This window comes from Lissotriton helveticus, chromosome 5_1, assembly GCF_964261635.1.
Source record: "Lissotriton helveticus chromosome 5_1, aLisHel1.1, whole genome shotgun sequence".
In the NCBI taxonomy this organism is placed as follows: domain Eukaryota; kingdom Metazoa; phylum Chordata; class Amphibia; order Caudata; family Salamandridae; genus Lissotriton; species Lissotriton helveticus.
In genome coordinates, this window is record NC_136065.1 from 7,973,612 (window position 1) to 7,989,889 (window position 16,278).

General features: G+C 51.7%; 1 pseudogene across 1 annotated transcript in view; it reads left to right on the forward strand.

The window, feature by feature from the left end:
- The window catches only part of LOC144752354 (major histocompatibility complex class I-related protein 1-like), a 1,183,291-nt pseudogene that overhangs the window by 1,042,815 nt on the left and 124,198 nt on the right, over nt 1-16,278 (forward strand). Inside the window, exon 5 of the transcript XR_013594111.1 lies at nt 5,875-6,144. The product of XR_013594111.1 is annotated as a major histocompatibility complex class I-related protein 1-like (transcript). The remainder of the gene's footprint in view (nt 1-5,874; nt 6,145-16,278) is intronic.

The window sequence follows — 16,278 nt, forward strand, 5'->3', positions numbered from 1 at the left end:
CTCAGTTCACATACTCCTGAACACCCTATGGGATTTCAGGGAGGTATCAGGACTCTATTTTAACATTCAAAAGTCCAGGTTATGCCTGATGGGTGCACTAGCCGGAGTCCCTACTGGGGGGCTCCCATGGGTGGGACTCCTACGGGGATCCGAAGGGATACAATATCTGGAAGTCAAGATTACGCACACAGAACAGAAATTTCTGGACCTTAATATAGGCACAGTACTGGAAGGTCTACGGGCTTCGATTCCGGAGGGACCCCCCTTTGTCCCTGATTGGCTGGGCTGCAGTCGTCAAAATGGTGGTGCTCCCCGGGTGCCTGTACACACTGAAAGGCACGCTCTGAGATTCCCTGATGCTACTTTGTGGAGATAGATAGCTGGTATATAGATTTACTATGGGCCCATAAGAGGAAATGAAGGGAAGGGTTTAATGATTAATCTCATTTTGTTGTTCTTAGTAAAGATGAGAACAGTGTGTGAATGCCTTCGGGCTTCAAGACTTGCTCGTCTTGCGCGCGCCAGATGTCGGCGACGGACCCTTACCCCATTTGTATGTGGTGTTTGGGTGAGCACCATGACTCCACATACTGCGAGGCTTATCAGCATATAAAGCCGAAGAGCGCCGGATTAAACTCCTTTAGGCCCGCATGTCCAGGCCAGTGTCGTCACTGCATCCGTCCCCTGCGGAAGGGTCCAAGAATCGCCGCTTCCCCCTCCGACATCTTCCTTCTCCGATGCCAGAGGGGCGTCGCTCGCCCGTTGGTAAGTTGGTAAGTGTCACAGCTTGTTCCCGGGGACCGTCCCCACCCTGCGGGAGGCGCGGGTTCTCCATGGGTCATGTGGCCTGGTGTGTCGCCGCCCTACCCACCGTTTCCCATGTGGGGGCGACTAGAGTCCAAGCGGATCCCTTGCCACACACAGTGCCTTTTGCCGGAGTCACCGGTGGCTCCGGCCCCGGTGCCGACATGTTCGGCTTCAGGTCTTGGAGGTGTGGTGTCATTGGGGTGCGGCCCTACGGGGTTCCCCCCTTCGCCCCACGGCACCTCTGCCTCGCCGCAAACCCCCGTGGCGGTCCCTGTGGTGTTGCGGTAGGTTTCCGGGACTTGTGGCTCGTCCTCGAGTCCTCCTCAGTCTTCTTGGCAGGCGGCGGCCTTGTCTGAGGCCGAGCTGACTCCGCTCAGTCGCAGGCAGCTGTCGGCCCAGGCGCCGCCGCAGGGGCTGGTTAGGGGCCGGGGCACATCCCCGGGCCCCCTCGTCTCTCTACGCAGGCGGCTGCCTCGTCGGAGTTAGAATCGGTGCCTTTTCGGTGCCGTTCTTTAGCCGCCCCGGCTCCGTCCCCGCCCCGTTCTCCTGCAGCACGGGTGGTGGTGGAGGTCATCTCGGCATCCCTTTCTGCGCCGGTCGACGTCGTGCCGGCACCAGGGACGGATTCCATGGCGCTGTGCCGGGGTCGGGCCGTCGACTATTCTCCGGAGGCCCCCTCTTCTCCATAGGTTCACCAACTTTTTGTCTCTTCTTCCCCGGAGACGGGATGCCGCGTCGTGGCTTTTTCCCCGGCGTCTTCCAAGGAGGGCTCTTCGCTGTCCCGAAACCCACAGTCTTCCCCAGAGGAGCCTCAGGTTCCCCACTCGTCTGTCAACCTTCCTCCATTCCGAACTTGGCCGTTTCTTCCTCCAGTTGGACTGGGGGATAACCGGCTTAGTTTGCAGCCGTCACCCACGGAGGAACTGCTTTCCCCACCGCGTTGCCCTGCGGAGGCGAGTGCTGCCTTCACCCGAGCTTTCTCCACGGCCGCTGGGATTTTGCGCATGGGCGACCCAGCTACCCTTTTTCCCACGGACCATTTGCTTGAGGTTCCCCATCAAGGCTCTGGTGGGACGGGAGCTGCTTCTTCCCTTCGAAGCTTCGCTCTATTCTCTCTTGGGGGCCTGGGGGCGTACTGCCGCTCCTGCTATGCCACCATCCTGCTCTGCAAGATCCAGTCTGTCTTCCCCTCCACCCTTCTACCCGGGGCCCTCTTCTGCAGACTGCCTTTCCTTCCTTGCCTTCTGTGTTGTCTCCTCCGTTACAGGAGGCTGGATTCATGGGGGCGTAACATCTTCACTTCCTCCAGTGAGGCAAATGCGGGCCTCAACATGCATTGTGTGTTGGCTAGAGCCACTTCCAGCTTGTGGGATTCCGTGGAGTCCCTTCTGTCTTGTGCTTCTCTGGATTGTGCCTGCGCTGATATGCGGCACCACGTGTTGGATGGCCGGGAGCTGGCCGCGTTTATTCTTCGCTCGGCTTTAGATGTCTCTGAAGCTCTTGGTCGTGCTATGGCTAGTTTGGTAGCCCTCTGTCACCATGCTTGGTTGCGGCTTAGTGTTTTCCCTGAGAATGTTAAGGGGCGTCTGGTTGGCCTCCCTTTCGATGGCGCTGTTCTGGTTCAGGCCCCTGCGGATTCTACCAGTCAGCGGTTCCTTGCGGGGCTTAGTCCTCTTCCTCCTCCCCCTCCCCCTCAGTAAACCTGATTGTCAGTCCTCTGGTGTGCTTTGGGAGGAGTTCTCCCATTGTTTTCTGGGATCTAAGGTTTGGTAGCCCCGGTTGTGTGTTCTGTGTGGTTGCTGTGCCTTCAGGGTCCTTCGGTTGGCCCTTCGGCACTGTTGGCTGCCGGTGCAGCCCCCACCTTCTTTTTTGACTGTGGTTTTGGCTGTTCGTAAGCCCGTGTAGGTCCTGAGATTGGGCCTTCTGTTTCTTCTTTTATTGGCTGATTGGCAAGCTGTCTGTGGTTCAACCTGCAGGTTTTTTTTGTTCTTGTCCTCTGCTGTGAAATCTTTTCCTAAGAGGTGTTCCCATGTTTTATTGGGACATAGAATACCCTATGTGGGGTACTTGTAGCTATTACATAGCCCTGTCCTGTGCTGGGAAGGTGTGCCATCCCCCTCTGGTTCCTTACCCTCCATGGTGTCACGGTATACACCAGGTGCGGTCTCTTTGACACTTGCCTTGGCACAGCTTGCGTTGCGCCCAGGCCTGCCCTTCTCCAGGTTCGCTACATCGCTAGACCAGCCTGGCCTGCTGTCTGCGGCATCGTGTTGTGGTGATTCCGCCCTTCTATCTGGCATTTCGGCCTGTCCTCTGTCTGGTGTTCCAGAGGGGCTGGTTTTCTTTGGCTTTCTGTGTCCTGGTTGACGGCTTGGACCCGTCCTCCGTGTCTCTCTTTTTCTTCTCCCTGGTCCCACTTCCTTTGTGGATCAGTGCGTGTCTCTGGACTGGCCTCCCTTTGGGGTGTGTCCTGGCCCTCCCTGGTCTCTGCCTTCGGCTTGCGCCTGGCTTGTTCTGAGTGCCCTGCTCCTTGGTGTTGCCTGCGGCATGCCTGCTTGTTCTGGTCCACCGTCGTGGCCCTTGGTGTGTTCCCTTGTGCCCTGCCTCTTGTTTTGCCTGGGCTTCGCATGTTTGTGTCTTTCTTCTTATGCCTGCGCTATTGGCGGTGGAGCAGTTCCTGCCCTGGCTGCCTTGCGGCCGCTGTCTGTTCAGCTGTTTCCTCGCACTGTGTGTGTTTCCTACGGCAGGCCCTGCCTCCGGTTCTGCCTCTTCTTCCTGGAGTTTGAGGTGGTTCTTTGTTCCTTCAGGCTCTACGGGCGCTGTCTGCCCCTGCGGGGTGTTAGGGTGGTTCTCCCTTGGTTAGGCTTGCGGTCCGGTCCCCTGGCCTTCCCTTCTTGTCCCTGTGATATGTCCCCTGCTGGGGCCCTGTATCTCTCCCTGCTGGGTAGGCTCTCTCGCAGGCCCTCCTCCCTTCTGGGTATGGCTAGGGTATATATGCTACGTTAAGGAATCTGCGGCTAGTAGTCTCTGTCAGATGTACAAGTTACTTACCTCGGGTTACGATGTATCTGGTAGAGACGATTTTAGCCGCAGATTCCTTCACGACCTGCCCTTCCTCCCCGTACTGCGGAGACCCTCAGCTTGGTTTCCTGCACTCGCCTGCCCCTGGGTGGCTTGTCTTCTGTGGGTGTCCTCTTCGCGTTCTTCCGGACAGGATGCCTTGTTCTGCTTGATTACCCCCGCCTTTTTTTTATGCACGGCGCCGGTTGGTTTCTGTGTGCCTCTGCATCCCTCCAGCTGTTTCTCTCCAGTGAAGGGACCTGCTTTACTCTTTTTCCTTTTGATTGTTTGGGGTTTCTGATCCTCTTTCAGTCCTCTGCATTGGGGGTTCTTTTGCCTGTCCCTTGGCCCTTTCTGTTTCTCTCAGGGGACATGGCCCTCCTTGATGGTGTGGTCTGGGGGTGGATTGCTGTTGCTCCTCTGTTTCGGTCTTGTAGCCCTTCACTGTGTGGTTTGTGGTTGCAGACTCGTTCTCTCTCTCTCTCTTCTGCTATGGCGCTTTAACGTGCTTGTGCCTCCAGGATGGCTATCGCCTTAGCTTGCACGGTTGTTCCTCAGAGTGGTGTTCTGCTCTTTCCCCGCTATGGTTTCGCTGCAATGGTCTTCTGGTACCTTAGTGCTTGACACTTTTCCAACTATTGCTGTTCCTCACCGTTTGTTTCTCTATGGTTTGTTTCACTGTTTTTTCGCACACTGTTCCCATACTCTCCTCAGTTTTGTTGTGAAGGCTCCGCATTGTGGTGGGAAAAGTTCTCCGAAAAAAACTGATGTCAGCGCGCCGGGGTTGGGCTTATGTGACCTCGCTGACATCACGCCCACGAACGACGTCAGGGTGGAGTCGTGTGGTATCCCCCCCCCCGGCGGCGCAGAGATGCTGGGGCAAAGAAAGTTTTCCTGGTCCAGTCTCACACCTGGGGATAATTCTATGTTAAGGAATCTGCGCTAGAATCGTCTCTACCAGATACATCATTACCGGAGATAAGTAACTTGTACATTATTACTTTTAGTTGTAAGGGTGTAAGTCTGTTACTCATTGCTGTAAATATCACACAGATCAACCTGCCAGTTTGTTCCTGCATAGTGGTGGATTTGATGATTGTTGGGTCGCGTAATTGTATTTGTCAATGCTTGCCGTCTTGGTCTTATTTGGCATGTGCATAGACTGTGAAAAGGGAAGGATTCTGGAATGGTGGTTGGGAGAGGCAGTTGATCGAGCGGTTGGAGTGGTGTTGGAGGCTTCCCGGTGTCCTGCTCTCTGATGAATAAAACTTCAACTTAACCTGCATTCCTGCGACTTAATAATGACCAGCTCTGTTGTCACGCTTTGCCCTTCTGTTGATATGTTTGATCCAATTCTTAGGGTCACCTGGAGCTAGTAACATCTGATCAAGGAGTTTTGTCCGAGCCTTAAAATGACCTCCTCTCATTTGTCACAGCCAAGGTACAATGGCAGGAAACATGCAGTCAGGGAGCGCGTTGGATCATATTATTCAACCAATATTTGTCTGTCTTACTATGAAAATAATTGCATAAGCTCAGTTCAAAGAAGCAATTTGATTTTCTGGTTCTTACTAAACACAGTCCTTTCAGTGCAACACCGGTAAAGATGTAGTGTGATAAATTAATTTTAAGGACTGTTGTGAGCTTCCCTGTAATCTTCATCTTGTTTCACCTCCATCGAGCCTCTGCGGGTGAGCACCAACATCTGTCACCGTCTTTGGCCCTTTCCTTGAGCTCCTAGTTGCATCCTCATCTCTTTGTAGGATGGAGCTACCAATGTAGTGGAGTCTGTGATCCGAGATGGCTGTGGGGAGGCTTCTCCTAGCAGCCCTTCTACCCAGGTTCCCCCTTTGTGCAGGTGCACAGGGGGTCCTAGAAGTGCCGGGAAGGGGGGGTAGTCAAAGCATGTGCTGTAGAAAAGTGTCACTGGTAAGTAACTCCAAATAACGTACTGGGTACACCCTAAAGTGATTGTTGTGTAATTGTACTTATTGTGTTTCCTTCCAGTTGCCCCTCAAACAATGGTTACACGAAAAAAGAAGGATGATCGCACCTTTCTGACCGGCTACGCTTATGGATTTTATCCCAGAGACATTGAGGTGAAATGGGTCAGGAATGGGGTAGAGATGCCCTGGGAGTCGATGGACATCCTGCCAAACCCTGATGGAACCTACCAGGCCCAGAAAACAGTGGAAGTTCAGGAAGGAGATGATGAGAAAATGTACAGATGTGAGGTGTATCACAGCAGCCTGCCGGACACTGTGACCGTGATGTATGGTAAGTGCATGCACTTTGGTCTGTGGCCGGTGATTGTGACGGTGGTACACAGATTGACTTCATATGGTCCCTTGTTTGATCTGTTCCTGTCATGGGCGCCAGGCCTAGTCACACAAGTGTGAACCGTTTTAATGGGGAGATTTATGGGAATGCTGGTTGTAGAATTGTTGTAGATACCTGCAGATTTCAGATGTTTTCCTCATGGAAGTATGCGGAAAATTAGAGAGTTTAGCCAAAGACTGAGGTTCGAAGGGCATTCTGAGAAAACCTGGTGTGATTCATGCAGGTCACCCCCCCCCCTAAACTCCCCTACAAAAAATTGCCTTTGTTACAGAGCGGCGATAACCACTCTGCAGGTATATTTAGAATTCCCAGGCAGGATTTCCTTTTTGACTGTTAATAACTTTGCGCTCATTTGATAAATCTGTGCAAAACCATGAAACCTGTTCCTTTTTAGGTCTTGCCTACGCAGCGCGCATGCGCTGCAAAGGCAAAAAGACCTCTTGAAATCGCTTTGGCTTTTCAGCCAAAAACGTGCACGCGTTCCATTGCCATCAATGGCAACGCGTGCACGTTTGGTTATTCACTTGTGGGAGCGCGCACTGCTTGTTAATACAGATATTTAAATGCAGTTCGTAGTACTAGTGATAACAGAGCAATGGCTTTGCTGCCCTCTAGTGCCAAACGAAAGAAATATGTTCAGTTACCCAAACATTCAAATGTGTGCCTTTTTATTTTCGATGTTCTTGTTTCATTTGAGAGGTCGGATGGACTTTGTAATTTGGTTACATATGAGGGGGGCAGTACCTTGCATTTCAGTCCATTTGGCGAGACTGGAGATGAAGAGCCAGTCGGTCATCCAGCAGTGATGCACGGTACCCGGAGATATTCAGGAGATATTCCGCTATTGAATATGACTCAAACACGATGAAATCTACAGTAAGCATACGTCACCAAGAGCCTTGGTAAAGAGTCGGATCCGGTTATATTTGTCGCACCAGGAAAAATTTAGGATTAAACCGGGGAGTGTTGCCGTAGATGAAAAGTGTACCGGGGTGGGATTCACAGGGGAAGGAACGGAGTCAGTAGGCTGAAAGAGTGCTTTCAAAGAGGGCTTTATTTTAAGATAGGCTTTCTTTTTTCTGTTAGACAGTCTAATGCGGGCAAATTCGTCAGGCTCCGTTCTGACGCCTTTAGGGAACACCGGCAACTCCAGGGTGGTTCTGCGACGTCCAGAGGTGGTTGCTGCCAGAATGACGAAATCACCGTCGACCTCCAGCCGGAGTCCGGGAATACACCACCGGAAAAGGAAACGGACAGAAGAGAGGTATCAGGGGAGTGTTCTGAACCACACTCGAAAAGGGACCTGGAGTGAGGGACTTTTAGTGCCACAGTGTATTTACAAAGAATCGGGGTGACGAAAGTGCTCGTGAGGAAAGGGTACAGGGAGACGTTGAGGCGGTATGTACACTGAGTGGTTTCAGCCACTCCAACCTGCCCACCCAGCAACTTTGCCCCGTACCTTTGTCAGCCACGCCCCTCCCGCGGGAGCGTGGCGGGGCGCTTCACGGAAACGTTGGCCTCCTGGCTTGATGTCTTCCGCTAGGCTGGTCGATCTCTGCTCCGTACTCGGCTTCCACTCCTCACCGCAGTCGTCCTCCGGGGAAACGTCGTCCGGCATCTTCCGGGATCCTCCTTCTTTTGACGCGACGGCGTTCAAGATGGGCGGAGTCACGGCGTTGTTGTGGTCGGAGTTAAAGGCGCATAGTCCCGATTCCGCCTCATACCCCCAAGGGTACGCATAGTCAGGGCTTGACCACTCCTCCTCAGGAAGGGACGAAGGTTGCTGGAGGGGAAGAGAAAGGGGTGAAAAGGGCACAGCTGACCACCAGTCTTGGTTAACGGGTTCCCTATCCTCGCTCTCCACACAGGGGCGACCCGCCCCGTCACAAAAAGCAATCTAAATATCCGTGGGAATTGGTGATTTTGAGGTATGCCTTTCCCTTCGGAGCCCCGCACAGGGAGAAATAACCTTCCATACATATCTCTATTGCCTCGGTGATCTCAGCAATGGTTGGTCTTGAACCTGTTGTCTATTAATACGCGTCAAATAGGGTTGACAGGTAGTTTGGTGAGGGCCATGGAATGCTTTTTGAATGAGTGAAAGTATTTTAAAGGTCGATCTTTCTTTTACTGGAAGCCAGTGGGGGGAGTTCAGAGCTGGAGTGATGTGGTCTTGTTTCAGATCAAATAACAGGTGAGCCGCCTAGTTTTGAACTCTAAGAAGTTTTGAAAGCAGTATGCATAAGAGACCAGCCTATATGCTTATGAAATAATATAGGTCTGGAATGATCCCAATGCGGATTATGGCAATATCTGAGCAACATTTTGCCAGTGGACCGGTGGCAGAACTCTTTCCAACTGACATAATTGATGCAAAGCACATTTGACGATGGCGTTTAATCTGGAGGGTACCTGATAAACCATTATTAAAGTGTGCACTCAAATTGTGTGTTGTGTCCAAAGAGATAGGAGACACACTGTTCATTTCCTCTGGCCTGAGCTGAGAAAATTCGGTTTAATACTGTTTAGACTCAACCAAATAACCTATATCCATGATCATCCTGAGACAGGGCTGTGAAAGTTGCCAGGTTTGTCTTGACATGCAACTGTGTATCATCCACATACATATGATGCCCTGTCTTGCAGGACTCTAGGATGTCAGCCAGGGGAGCCAGGTTAGAGTTGGATAGCGTTTGCGACAGAACAGAACTCTGCGGTACACATCATTCGATGCGCCATTGCTCCAGGTCATGGTTGATGCACAGCGCGCTCCTCATCAATCAATCAATCAATCAATCAGGTCATTTGTAAAGCGCACTACTCACCCGTAGGGTCTCAAGGCGCTGGGAGGGGGGGGTGCCGCTACTGCTCGAACATCATAGAATAGAGCAGCTCCAGTCGTTCCCGACCGGTCTGCTGCAGGGCATGCAGTGAACTGCTGTAAGCGCATTGAAACCCCTACCGAATGTATGGCCATTGATGGACTGGAGACGTTGCCATCTTACCTGGCAAACCGCTCACAGTGATATAAATATACTCTTGTCTCTTAAAGTCGATTGCCTTAAATGAAGGGATCCCACAGGACTCCATTCTGGCCCCTACTCTTACTCTATATATTGAACTAGTTGGCATCATATTGAAGAGCTCGGGGATCCTTTATCTTCACGTACAGATGATATGCCGGTACATCCTAAGGTTTATTCTCTCAGTGGCGTTTCCATCTAGCTTACGCTCTCAAATGTGTTAACGACTGGAAGGCCACTCATTTTAAACGTGATCTTTTCTCCTCGTCGCTTCTTCCCATTAACCAGAACCGCTACCAGTTCAGTCTTGGATTAACTCAATCTGCATCCTTGCCTGCAAACCATCCATCCTCAGCTGCTCCAGATCCCTGAGTGTCCTTTCTCATCGCCAATAAAACAGCAATGTAAATGCTTGATGATGTAATAATAAATGTTTTTTACTATGGCTGCCCCTGATCTGTGCTGTTCATTCCCTTGTTCTTAGTAAATAATCAGGCTACTCTCTTTACCAGTCCTTCAGACAAGGCCCAAGCTTTATAAAATGTATAAAGAAATATCCTGTAGAAGAATGGAACAATTTGTCTTGAAGGGTATGTTTTGCAGGAGTGAAGTCAAGCATGTCGACACAGTTTTCTGATGCCAGCCTGTACTCAGTCTTTCTCTTGGCAGCTGATGGTCATTCGTGTCAGCGGCGCCCGGGGGGTCTCCTATGATCATGCGTTCCTTGACCATGGAATTCAGATCTGCTTCCATAATGTTTCATAGAGTGTTTTTTTTTTTTTTTTGGGTTATAAACTTTTATTCGTCGTCAGTGCACACACACAGCTTTTCGCCTACGCAGCAATGTAGGGTAACGTAAATACATAGCACAAAAAACAATTCAGGTCGTATAATCAGTACACCGTCATCCCAAGGGTCAGGAGACGCAGGTCTTATATAGCACAACTTTGTGGATGTCTCGAGTGCGCCGTCGCCCCCCGCCCCGTCCCCTCCGACCTCGGCAAGCGTGGTCTCGATGTCTACTATGCGGTAGGGATATTTGTGAAGTGTGCCTGTCTGCCAACGAAATCCAGGTCTATCACTACTCTTGCAACAACCCCGCCCAACCCCGCCCCTCCCCCCCTGACTGCCCATGTGCCTGCCTCCACTACATACCTACTGCCACAGCGCCTCTCCCCCCCGCCCATGTCACGCCCTTCCTGCTACCCCCCAACTCATCAGGTTCCCTAAGCCGTCAGGCCCCCCCCGCACCGCGTGTGGCCCAATGTGGGTGTTCCCAAATGTCTTGTGTCCCGCCAGCCTCTTCTAAGTCCCAGGAGTCCCGCCCACTATCCCGCTAGAGCCTCCGTGTACTGTGCATCTAATCCTCAGGGCCCTCCTCCCCTACCTGCCGCTCCTCTGTCTCCTCCTTATCCGGTCCCGTGGCGTCCTTATTGGAGACGTAAGTCAGATACAGGTCCCAAACATTTTTTGGTCTACTGACAGGGGGTAGAAGTTGGCTATAGAGCTGTGACTGGGTGCAACCATACAGCATGTCCCTGGCCCATCTGCCTTTAGTCGGGAGCGGCCCCCGCATCCAACACCGTGCCACCGCACGTCGAGCCATAATTAGCCCCATATCTGCCAGGCGACGTGTCGCTGGAGGGAGAATCCTGGAATGTCCCAACAACGCCAACGCAGGGTCTGCTGGGAGCTCAGTCTCGAGTATTTGACCCAGTTCTAGAAAAACGTCTGCCCAGAATTTGTTAATGCCCGGGCAAGACCATGCCAGATGTAGGAAGTCTGCCACCGGTGCATGGCAGCGTTCACATTCCGACGACTGTCGGAGGCCGTATCTATGCAGGCGTTCAGGAGTGTAATATACTCTGTGTAAAAATTTTAAATGAAGGAGTCTATGTCGAGCATTAAGCGACACTTTTTTAGTATTGCGACAGCAGTATTTCCACATTGAATCACTTATCTCCACTTGCAGGTCCCATTGCCATGCCAGTCGGGCTTTTGAGTGTGGCTGCTCCCCGCGAAGCTGTCCTGCCTTGTATAGCCGCGAAATCAGGTTACTGGAGGTTGGGTTTTTTTTAACGTATGTTAGCTCCGGCAGTTCGGGAGGTTCCGCCATAGTCGAGCCTAGCAAGACTTGAAGCGCTGCACGGACCCTATGGAAGTGGAAACGGTGCAGCAGCGATACTGGGGTCTGGGGAAGGACGATCTGGTCCCAGGAAATCACCGTCCCATCCTTGAATAAGTCACCCAACTTAGATATTCCTAATTGTTGAAGTGCGCGTGTGACTCCCTTCTCCCGCAGTGGCGAAAGCCAAACTGCCCAGTCTATCGGAACAAGAGGGGAGTATAGAACTGCGTGGTCTTGTCTTTTGGCCAGGGAGTGCCAGGCGTGGTTCCTCGCTATGATGGAGTCCAAAGTACCTATCCGGCGCGTAGCCTGCTCAAACACCGTAGCCGGTGGAGGGAGGGGGTTCGTGAATAGGGTCTCCAGGATCACGTGCGGGATATTACGATCCCTGTGTATCCAGGTATGCAAATGTGTCGCTTGAGCGACCCTATAGTACCTTTCTAAGTCCGGAGCCCCTAAACCGCCTTGTTCATACGGGAACATTAGAACTTGCCACTGTACCCTCGGTTGCTTACCCCCCCCATGCCAACCGCGTGAGGGTCTGAGTCATTGTCTTGAAGAAGGCCTTCGAGAGGATCACCGGGATATTGTTAAAAAGAAACAAAAACCTCGGGAGGACTATAATTTTCATCAGCGCGATACGGCCCGACAGGGACAACGGTAACTTGCACCATCTATCGACATCTTCAGTCAACCTAGTATACGCGACTCCATAATTTTCCCTAACTAAAATATCCGGATCCGGATGCAGTTGTATACCCAAGTATCGAACCGGATCTACTGACCACTGTAGTGGATAATCCATCACAAACTCGCCCGTCACTGGAGTCAGCGGGAACGCCACCGATTTGTTCCAGTTCACTTTTAGTCCAGACAATGCTCTGAACTGCACCACTTCCCTGAGTACGGGGGAGAGGTTGAGTTCCGGGTCCCTGACGTACAAAAGTGTGTCGTCTGCGTACGTGGAGATGCATATCTTGTAAGTAGGGAAACTAATACCCTCATGGCTATGATATTAGTCTCCCTGGTGGCGAGAGGCTACAGTATAAAAATAAACGGCCGTTACTCCGCGCAGCGGACGCGCTCAGCGTGCGCGCCACAGTCGCGCCGGAGTCAAGCCAGAGTCCTGCCCGTCTGCGCCCGTCAGCGCTAAGGCAGGGCTAGGGCAGGACTCTCTGGACATCTTTTGCAATGCTCTCCGGTGATTTCCTAACTGGTCTCCGCCATAAGAGTAGCCCCTGCGCGCATGATACGCTTGACCCCCTCTGTGGGCCTTACCATTGCCCTACGTGTCCCTTTGAGCTTCCTCTGGCCCTCCCTGTTGCTGATCCACTACCCACTCAATCGGTTCTTAGTGAAGCTGACCCCCCTGATGCTATACTCCGTCAGACAACAACTAAAATACTCCATCTTAATGTCAGATCTTTGGTCTGTCACCACGCTGATGTTTTTACAATACTTACAGATGAAAAACCTGATATTTTCTTTTTAACAGAAACATGGCTTCACGATGCAGCTACAGCTACCATGAATCTTGCATTGCCTGATGAGTACGTTATGTATACTCTGAATCGTAATTCAAGAGGTGGTGGGATAGCGGTTGTGATCAAGGCATGCTACCCATGCTCATGGAAGGCCATCGCGATCGCTGGCTGCGAAAGCGCCCATTTTGCCATTTCTATAAACCCTCATCTTACTATCTCCGGACTCCTTATTTATAGACCCCCAGGCCCTGACGCCGCTTTCCGGCTAGCCCTTCCTGACGTGATCTCCTCGCTGGCCCTTAGATCGGCAAATTTTAGCATTATAGGCGACCTCAATCTCCATATGGATGCTCCTCTTTCCCCTGCTGTCAGTAGCTTTCTCGCAGATCTCGAGGCACTACAGTTACAGCAGCTTATTAACCACCAGACCCATGTGGCCGGCCATACCCTGGACCCTTTTCTGACGAATCTCAATGATGTCATTATTCTTCCACCTAAACCAATGGCCTGGACAGACCACCATCTGATTGAATTTCGGATCATGTCCAATATTCCCCCTTTTAAGATCTCCACTCCGCCCATCTTTAAGCGCCCCTGGAGGAAGCTGAGACTGGCCGACTTCCATCAGCTGCTGTCATCACATCCATTATCCCCCCCTAAAGACGTCTCGTCGGGCTACGACCAATTCTGTGAGTGGCTGACCCAAGCCCTGGATATCTTAATCCCTGCAGGATGGAGTAAAGCTCGACGTGGTCCCCCTAGCCCGTGGTATGATGACTCCCTCAGGCTTCTTAAAACGGCATGTAAAAGGGCTGAAAGAGCCTGGCGTAAGACTTACGAGCCTGATCTTAAGCAGATTTACTTGGCCAGTATTAAACTATATCACCGAGCCATTTGCAATGCCCGAGCCACTTTTTACTCCGCGGAGTTCAAGAACAGTCCTAACCCGATAAAACTCATTTTTAAGATCTGCAAAGATCTTACTAGCAAGAAAACTGCGGTAATCGAAAAATGCTCCCTGACTCATTGTGAAGAATTAGCGGCCTTCTTTGTGGAGAAAGTCGAGGCGATATATCGTACTTTTCCCCCGCAAATGGTGCCCACCAATGAGTCAGGTTGCATCCTTTTGACCTCTAGGTCCCTACCATTAATACCTAAACCATCTCAGGAGGAGTTTGAATTTCTTGCCACAAAGGTCAAATCGGGCTCGCCGGCCGATCCATTAAGACCTGCACAATTTAGAGAATCCGCCGAGGTCTGTTTCCCCTTGGTGCACGACCTTATCGGATTATCCTTTGAATCCGGGACTGTTCCCAGTAAATGGAAGCAGGCTACGGTTATTCCAATTTTAAAAAAACCTACCATGGATCCATCGAAACCTGAACATTACCGGCCCATCTCTCTCCTCCCATGGGTCTCCAAACTTGCGGAGGCACATGCCAATAAAATTCTGTCTTGCCATCTTCAAGCCTCTGACATTCTAGATCTTTCTCAGAATGGCTTCCGTGCAGGCCACAGCACGGAGACGGCCTTGTTGGCAATGGTGGAGCACCTGCGGAGGATGATGGACTTAGGACAGACGGCGGCACTGATCCTTCTGGATCTCAGTGCCGCTTTCGACACTGTCTCCCACTCCATCCTTCTCCAACGGCTACGTGAGGCCGGTGTGGAGAATTTGGCATTGGAATGGTTCCGTTCTTTTTTATCAGAACGCACCTTCAAAGTTTCCACCCCTCCATTTGAATCTGCCCCACGTAACATTTCCCAAGGGGTCCCGCAAGGTTCGGCACTTAGCCCGACCCTTTTTAACCTGTACGTGCAACCGCTGGCTGCTGTCGCTAAGAGATGGGGTCTAACTATGGTGTCGTACGCGGACGACACCCAGCTAGCGGTTGCACTAAATGGGGACCCTGCGGTTGAGGCCCCTAAATTTCAGACGGCCCTCAAGGAGGTGGCTAGTTGGATGACGGGGAATTGCCTCCAACTTAACACAGCAAAGACAGAGGTCCTAGTCCTGGGTAAACAGGTTCATCTTTGGGGTGACCACTGGTGGCCCCCGGAGCTGGGTCAAGCCCCTATTCCAGTGACTGAAGCTAAAAACCTTGGGGTCTGGCTCGATTCCAACTTGACCTTCATCCCTCACACTAAGAAAGTTGCCGGCACCTGCTTTGGGGTTCTTCAGAGCCTCAGACCAATTTTTAAATTCTTCGATGCCCCTACAAGGCAACTCATTGTCCAAGCCACGGTGCTCTCCCGATTGGACTACGCCAGCTCGCTTCTCCTGGGCGCTAACCAGGCTGAACTTACTCGCCTTCAGCGCGTGCAAAACGCAGCGACCAGAATGCTGGTTGGCTTGCCCAAATTCTGCTCTGCTAGACGTACCATCCATGACCTACACTGGCTGCCCATTGGACAGAGGATAAAGTTCAAAGCTCTGTGCCTGGTTTTTAAGATTTTGAAGGTCTCTTCCCCCCCTATCCTTGCACAGGCAATCTCCTACTACACCCCTTCCAGAACTCTACGTTCAACGGGTCAATTCCTGGCATGTGTCCCTCGCTTCAGGAAAGCCAGAATTGGTGGTCGCTCTTTTGGCGTACTGGCAGCGAGTCTCTGGAACACTTTACCCGTAGACATCCGTGCCCTACCAGATCTCCTATCCTTTAGAAGAGCCATCAAGACCTTTCTGTTTCCACCTCTCTAAATCTGCTTCATGTTTCTTCTGGTTTTTCTTCTGGTTGTGTTATCTTTCATTATAGCGCCGGGACGCCACTTTGCTGTGGCAGCTGAGCGCTCTATAAATTTATAACATAACATAACATAACATATTCTCGAGGTGCACACGCCAGGGGCTACGCTACAAGTGCGTAGAGCAATGGTGAGAGGGGACAGCCCTGTCTAGTGCCTCTACATATTGCAAACGTTTCCGTGACTCCGTTACCTAGCCGTATTCTGGCCGATGGTTTATAGTACAAAGCCCCTATCATTTGTAGAAAAGGTTCGCCCAGGCCCAGCTTCCTAAGCACTCTCGACATGAAGGGCCACTCCACGGAGTCGAACGCCTTCTCCATGTCCAGAAATACTGCCAACGCCTTATTCTCTGGCTTCACATGCTGCATAGTCCCTAGTACCGTGCGTATGTTGTACGTGAGGTTCCTAGAAGGAATAAAGCTGGCCTGTTCTGGGGCTACCAGTTCCGGGGCCAGTAGTGCAAGACGCGTCGCCAGCACCTTGGCATACAGTTTCGCGTCGACATTTATCAGGGATAGGGGTCTGTACGAACCACGCTCAGTAGGGGGCTTACCTGGTTTAAGGAGAGTGACAATGAGTGCCTCCCGCATGGATGGAGGCATGCTGCCTTCCAAGCATACGTCGTCAAACAGTGTTGAGAGGAAGGGTATCAACTGATCTTTAAAGGCCTTGTAGAAGCCAACAGTCA